Raw genomic sequence first — 7949 nt, forward strand, 5'->3', positions numbered from 1 at the left:
CAATTCCTTGTCCCCCATCTACGGAAACCTTTGAAGATACATTTATTTTATACAACCTCGTGCATAACTCCAGATGTGATTTTCCGATACAGTCTGAAGCAAGTCATATACTTTCGGATAGGTATAGTTTATGTTATGAAAGTCTTCATAGGTAAGAGTCTTTTAAACGTAAAATAAGCTTGTAATGCAATTCGTTTGATTAAAGTTAACAGTATAAGTCATGTTAATGATAATTTAAATCAGGACAATATTTAGTTTTTGCATCTAGTGGTGATATGCAGTCAGTAAGTAAATGAGGTTTATGTCACGGAGCACCGTCTCTTCGTTATTGCGAGACGAAGACAGATGGTGATCACTTAAAAAGTTAAGCGATATTTTGCTAAAAATGATTTGTGTGAAGTTTCAAAAGAGCGCCCGCCCCTCCGACAGAGACAGCGGCAGAAAGCCTCTCTAAAAGAACAAGGTAGGATGAGGAGATGGGCATACAGACTGAAATGGAATGTGTGAAGGCTACGCAGCTGATGTAAATGTGATTGTACGAATGTTATGTGTAGTAATTAATGGGAATTTGAATTTAAAGGTTTTTGAATAAACACTCCGATCCGGGGCACGGAGGGCTGCACGAGTAACGGGGTGGTGCTGAAATCCGATCAAATACTAAGGTTACCGTGATGACGGCAAAAAATGTATAGATAGGTGTGGAATTCTTGAACTAGCACCCCTTGCTGTGGCTGTATATGTTCTTCAGGGAGGTCTGATCAGGAGGGCGTAAAAGAGGCAAAGTTGCCGGCTGCCTGCAGCCGTCTCGAGAGAGAGCCAGTCTGAGGGAAAGCGCAGCAATTGTGCACTAACAAGTCCCTTCTGACTGTGCCCAAGTAAAATAGTTAGTTTCAGGTGTGATTGGAGTCCTGTCATTACCTCCCCAGATTAGAGACGGGGGACTGCCACGTGTAGGTGAAATTCCTGTCTGGATACCACTTCCAGGTTCGTAATAAGGTGAGCCGGTGGATGGGATCCCGTGGTGACAGGTGGTGTGAATGTGTTAGTATTAAGGACAGATAAAGGGAATAAAAGTTATTTTTTATTTTGGTAGGTTAGGGAAGCACGCAAATGCCGAGTACGTGAGGACCGCATTAAAGCGACGCAGCAAGTAAAGCACACAAGGTGCAGAGTGTAGAGCGTGTGTGGCACGAAGGTGCAAAACTAGCGTAGGGCAAAGATAGGGCAGTAGGGAAGCACACAAGGTGCAAAAAGTACGAGTGACTACTAGTGTGGACATTAGGGAATGTACAATGCATACTGTATGTATATATAAATGTGTATAGCTGTTTGTATATAAAATAAAGGACTGTATTGTTTTAAAGAATATAGAGTGATAAGATGGGAAACCTATGCGTGTAAAAAGTGTCTGTAAATAAATTTCATACTGTGGGATGAAGAGTAGAGCAAGAGCTTACATTGGGCATTAAAAGTAAAGGGCTATTGTTTAAATGTTTGTTGGTAAAGCAGTAAAAAGAGTTACAGCATTAGAAAAATTAGTGCAGAATAGTTAGGATTGCACCACTAAATAGCAAAAGCAGCTAAGTGAAGGGTAGGCACACACACACACCCACACACATATATTTTAATTGTCCCATCCCTGAATAAGGAATAATTGAGTGAGTGACTGCATGAGCTCTGTTTTCTCTTAGTGGTAGTAAAATAAACCACAGGGAGCGGAGACAAGTGCGAGTGTGAATGAGCTCCAGACCCAAGTAGTGGGTAACGAGAAATGCAGTAAAGTATTTAAGCACATAATGAGTGTAAGTGGAATTTTGTAATCAAGCACCTTTTTCATGGAGACACATGGAGAGATTTTTTATCAAGACGGTGTCACTGTTAGGAATTACAGTAAATAAATATATGAAAGCCAAAGTAGTTCAAATAAGATGAATATAAATATATATATATATATATATATATATATATATATATATATATATATATATATATATACAGTGGAACTTCGCTTCACGAGCGTCTCGGTACATGTACAACTCGGTTCACGACCAAAAAGTTCGCCAAACTTTTGCCTCGGTTCACAACCACACAATTGGTATACGAACAAGCCAGTTTCCCTTTCGGTTTGTGCGCGCCGATGATTTCCGCACGTGTTGCATTGCTCTTGGTCAGACGTGCCTGCCTGCTTCTGAGAGAGAGAGCGAGCGAGCCTGCACATGCCTGCCTGCCTGGCTGGTTCATACGCGCCGATTACTGTATTTAAGCAGAGCCGCTCCCTGTTCATTGTTCTCAGTCAGACGTACGTGCTTTACCTGCGCTCTCTTTGTGCTCTACAGTATTTTGTGTGCTTTTGCAGTTAACTATGGCTTCTAAGCAAGTGAAGAGTGGTGAGAAGAAAGTTTTGAAGAAAATTGAAATCGAAGTAAAGAAAGAAATTATTGAAAAGTTTGAGCGTGGCGTGTTACTGATCTTACCGCCGAGTACAAGAAGTCAAAATCTAAGATTTCGAGTATTCTAAAGCAGAAAGAATCTATTAAAGCAGCTGATGTTGCAAAAGGATTTACAGCGTTAACTAGGCAGAGGCTTCAAGTGCTGGAAGAGGTGGAAAAACTGTTTACCAGTTTACTCATTTACCAATTTGAGAACCCTCGTGCTTTCAAGCAGCACAATGTAAACAAAGCCAGACTGCCAGTAATGTGGAGGGCAAACACAAAGGGTTGGATCACAAGGACTTCGTTTTTGGAATGGCTGCATGAGGCTTTCGCTCCTACCAGCTAAACAGCTAAAAACACCAGAAACCCAAGAAATCACAAGAGAGAAAACACCTGAAAGAAAACATCCCTCCATTGTGGAGCCAGACTCTTCCTCAAAACTGTAACCTCCTCTCCACCCATTTCCTCCTCACTTCATGCCAGAACTCGACTCATGCAAGGTTAGTTTTCCTGGTGGTTTATGGTTTTTGTCTTACGGATTTTTCAAAAGTTAATTTTTCAGTTCGTAGTGTGAATTGTTGCAATGTTACTTTTCTCTTTTTTCAAATGTTCGTTTTTTTTCCCTGTGCTTAAAACTCATTAAAAAAAAGTGTTTACATGGAGTGGTTCATAGCCTCATATATGTATTATTCTCTAGTAACATTCATGTATTATGTTATATCCCCATGTTATTCAATTTTATATATACTCATGATTGATTATGCATACTTTTGACTGTTAGGATAGGACCAGGTAGTCTTTTACTCCTCTCTGCTAATTGATGGGGGAGATGTTTGGCTCCTGTGCCACCAGAGGAGGGGTACGGGTGTCAGTGGATTGAGAAGAGAAGACCTATGAGGAACCTGTATTAGGCTGTGAGGAAGATTTTAACTGACATCCTCTAGCTTTCTTTTGGAACTTCAGGCTAGATGGTGAGGCTTAATTAAGCCTCAAACGGAGGAGATATATGGATGCAAGTATATACATGGAAGGATTCTTGTATAATACATGAAAATATTATCATAAATAAATATAGGAAAATATATAAGCATTAACCTTAGTGCAAATATAAATGCAAGTTAGGCCTGCTAAACAAATGGTTAAATAAAGGCCCATGCCATAATTCTTTTTTAATTGCAGCTTAGCTCTAGCTGCCAACAAAATCTAGTGAGACAACCCAGGAAGGGAGAACGATGAGATAACGACAGCTCAAGGATGGAAGAAGGCAAAACACCTGTTGGCTCTCAGCCGACCTAAAAATAAGCGAAGCAGAAAAATAAAGATAATTGACAGAAAATAAGAAAAACTGGTAGTTCTATTTAAGTGAATTAGGCCAGCTGCAGAGAAAGAAGTCAGGGAAAGCAGTGAATAGGCTTCTTCTATTGAGGTCAGAATGATAAGAAATGATTATATAAACTGTGATTTTTGAACTGTTCGGGGCTCAGCCTGATTTGGCCGAATTTGGTTGAGTCTGTGTTATTGTTTTATTGCAATAAAGCTAATTATTCTGTTTGTTCATCCTCTGACTCCTGAGAGCCTTCTTTGATGGTGAAAATCTCCAGAGTATTTTACACTTCTACATTGTCAACTGTCATGCACAATGAGCCCCACCACCCCCCATGACTAAAGATAATATCAGATTGATTTCATTGGAAAGAGTCGTGGACTAGTTTGACTGTCACTGGCTGTGTCACATTATGTGATTGGCTTCAAAAGAGTGTGTCACCGGCTGCCTCCGACTTGCTTGGATTATGTTAATGAAGGCTACGACTGAAAATCACTTGAAAAGTTGAATAATGGTGCATGGCCTTAAAATATCTCACAAACAGTGTAGCCATGTTCATTTTTATTTCAAAAGTTCAAAAACAAGTGCCAAAACTAACATGAAAAATAAACATATAAGAACCAATAGTATCCTTGAATGATCTGTGTATTGTTCACTGTAATTTAATTTACAAATTCTATAACATTTAAAAATAAAAAAAGTAGGCTCACAAAAAGAAAAGACAGCATAATTTCAAAGTTGCCACATTTATTGTCTGTTATTTAACCAAGTGTTTCTATTTTTTGAACTTAAAAGTAAAGGTTGATTTGGAAAAGGGCTGAGAAGTTGATTTGTATATATTGGATAAATGGTGACTGTATTTTATAAAATAAAATAATACATGCAGAAAGTAAAATAACAGCAAAAGATATTAACAAGAAAACACATATTAATGAACATCAGTAGTACATGGTCGTCTACATGTGCAATTTTTATAGTTGCAGGACTGGAAAGTTAAGTGACCTGTTCAGAGTCAACCAGTGAGTCCACAGTACTGCTCGACTGGAAACCTTCTCCATTGTCTAACCATTTGGCTGCCATGCCTACTATGTTACACCAACAGTATAATGTGTAGTATGTTCATTTTATGGTTGTTGCAAAGTAATTAAGACAGAAAAGTCACATTTGTTTTGTATTTCACAAAGAGCAAAAGATTGAAAGGGATATCAATGTATGTACGTCTTTAGAAAACGATTGTACAGTTATGTCTTAGTACATTGCTGTTTTTGTTTTTAAAGGTGGAATGAAAAATTCAAGAAAGATTTAATTTCAAGTCGCTTGAACACCACAAAGACTCTTGTGAAAGCAATGCTAGTTTCTGATAAGCTCCCCAATTCTTGGGTCCTTGTCACAGGAGTGGGTATGTCCTTTTATTTTTATTTATTTATTTATTTTTAAATTATATAGTGCCATGAAAAATCTAATATACCTCTGGCCAAATTACATATTTTGTTGACATTTGAAGTGAAAAAATAGCATATACAATGTTGACAGCAAACAAACTGAAACAATGGCATTTCTAAGTAAATGTTAATGCACATATACAATTTATTTGATGAAATGAAAAAAAATTTAAAAAAATTAATTAAATATTAAAAAATAAAGGAAATATGGCACTTGGTAAAGCGTGGGCAACCTGCTAATTCAGTACTTAGTTTTGTCAAAATTCACAGCTTGCAGAACTTTTTTGTAGCTGCCTCTGAATTTCTATTTTTTTTACTATTTTCCCCATTATTCTGTGTAGATGGCAGATAGGGTTTCTTTTGGGTACCCAGTTTTCCTCCCACGTCTCCAGATTAAGCTGCCTGGCAATTCCATATTGACTCAGTGTGAGTGTTTATGTGGGTGGTGGTGTGAGTAGAGGCCATGTAATAGACTGGCACCCTTAATATGGTTATTTCACCTTAAACTCCCAATCAAACAGCTGTATCAGCTATTTTAGATTTATAGTAAGTTGGGAGATTTTTCCTCAGATATGCTTACGCTGTATTCATATGCAGTATACTAGTGATGCTGGGGGGTGCCGTGTCTGAATTGGGTTTATTGGTTTTGAGAATGTTATACTACATTATGTTAATTGTGATCAGAAAGACATTATTCTCATCATCTCACTCTTAGTCTATTAATCTACAATTAATACCAGATGCCAAACAATTAATATTATTATTCCTAAAATTATTATCCTGCATAACACATAAAAATATACAGGTTATGTAGAATCATCAGATCCAAAACCCTGGTCTGGACTATGCATATTCTTATAGTACTAATGAGGTCGGTCCCAAAGTCAAAACCTGGTAAAGTCCAAACTCTTGCCTAGACACAATGTACAAGTAGAATGGAGCTCTCCAAATATCAAAAAGTAATAGCATGAGTGTCAGTTCTCAGCCTTGCTTTTTTTTCAGAAACCCATATTAAATAGATAGACTGTACTGTATTTGTCCCCAAAGAGAAATTTAAATTTTACAGAAGCTCCAAACAAATAAATATGATAAAACGAAACAACATAAGCCAGACACACATAAAAACCTCTAGCTTGGATAACAATGAGCTGCTACTCTCAGTATATGTAGATGGCAGTAAGATGAGGCAAATGACAAATAACACCAAAATAAAGATGAACTCCAATACATTTCTGAAGTGTTTTATGGTGTTTTCTGTTATTGGAGCAAAAGTGAGATGATGAACACCTTTAGAATTAGTGCGTATGAGAGCATAATGTTGTTCTACTGATCATGTGTTAGTTGATTTGACTATTATATATGCATTATAAGCCAATTTATAAATAATTACCCCTATCATATAATGAATGTAAAGTAATCGGTACAGCTATTCATTTGTCGATTTATGGGTTAATTAATACAGCTGACTTAAGAATGTTGTACACTGTATATATAATATAGTTCTCTCAGATAAGGTCTTGCAGGGTCGGGTAGTGTTATGAGAGCCAGAGCCTGAACTGAGTTACGTGAATTTGAGAATATTATGTTATGTTATGTTAATTGTGTTTAAAGTGTATTAGGTTATAACAGCATACAATTTTATTTTTAGGGTACTATAAACCAAGTGAAACACTTGAATACACAGAGGACAGTGAAGGTGGTGACTTTGACTTCCTTTCTCAGCTGGTGACAGAGTGAGAAGCTGCTGGTAGATTACCAGAGAACCAAGCCAAAAGTGTCCGTCAAGTTGTAATTCGATCTGGTAATTCCAGGCCATTTTATATTACACTTATAAAACAGCAATGTAAAACTTCTCAGTTTCGTACAGAGGTGTACATTTAGTGAACATGGGATAGCTTGTGGGTCACTCCAGTCTTTTCTTAAAGAACAGTAGGTGTAAATATTAATCAATATAATCTAACCTAAAAAACCTGTACATAGTATAATGTCACTACAAAAGAAAATGCTTATGAGATCAGTTATTGTGAGTGAAGAGTAAAATTATATTCTGGGTACTGATCTTTATAATTCATGGTATAAATATTCTTTTTAATATTTGAGGTTGATCTGTGACCCTGTCAGGGTTTCAATGAGGTTAGAAAGTGGATAACATATACAATGTGAGCTTTTAATAATGGTATTTTTCTTTCCATTTTTTAGGAATAGTGTTGGGTAAAGATGGTGGTGCCATGAAACAGATGATCTGGCCATTCTGGTTAGGGTTAGGAGAAATACTAGGAACTGGGCATCAACCTTTTCCATGGATTCATGTGGCTGACATGGCAGGCATCATCCTTCATTGTTTGGAACCAAAGTACAATGTCAGTGGAATATTAAATGGTGTGGCCCCGGCCACTGATACTAATGCTGTTTTTACACACGTACTTGGTACAGTTCTCAGATGTCCCAAAATTTCCCCTGTTCCATCATGTCTTAGTAATTAAAGTGATAGACAGCCTTAAAAATACCTGGAATTGTGGACTGTTTTAAAGAACATTGTGTATTTAAGTGAAACAGCACTTTAATCCTTTATGGTAGAGTATTTGAGAAAACTTCTGCAACTTTACGAACGATGTCTCAAGTTAAATTGTTTCATGTTGTACTTAACTGGTGTTCACAAACATTCTGTTTTAGAATCACTAAAGGTGAACTGATCAAGGGCAGCACAAGAACTGGCTTTTTTAATCTCTTATCTAAATATCAACAAGATGA

General features: G+C 37.1%; 1 pseudogene; it reads left to right on the plus strand.

Annotated features, from left to right (window-relative positions):
- The first annotated feature begins 420 nt into the window (after positions 1-420).
- On the plus strand, positions 421-7681 carry LOC120514186 (annotated as a pseudogene).
- The last annotated feature ends 268 nt before the right edge of the window (positions 7682-7949 follow it).

Source organism: Polypterus senegalus, chromosome 1 (assembly GCF_016835505.1).
Source record: "Polypterus senegalus isolate Bchr_013 chromosome 1, ASM1683550v1, whole genome shotgun sequence".
In the NCBI taxonomy this organism is placed as follows: domain Eukaryota; kingdom Metazoa; phylum Chordata; class Cladistia; order Polypteriformes; family Polypteridae; genus Polypterus; species Polypterus senegalus.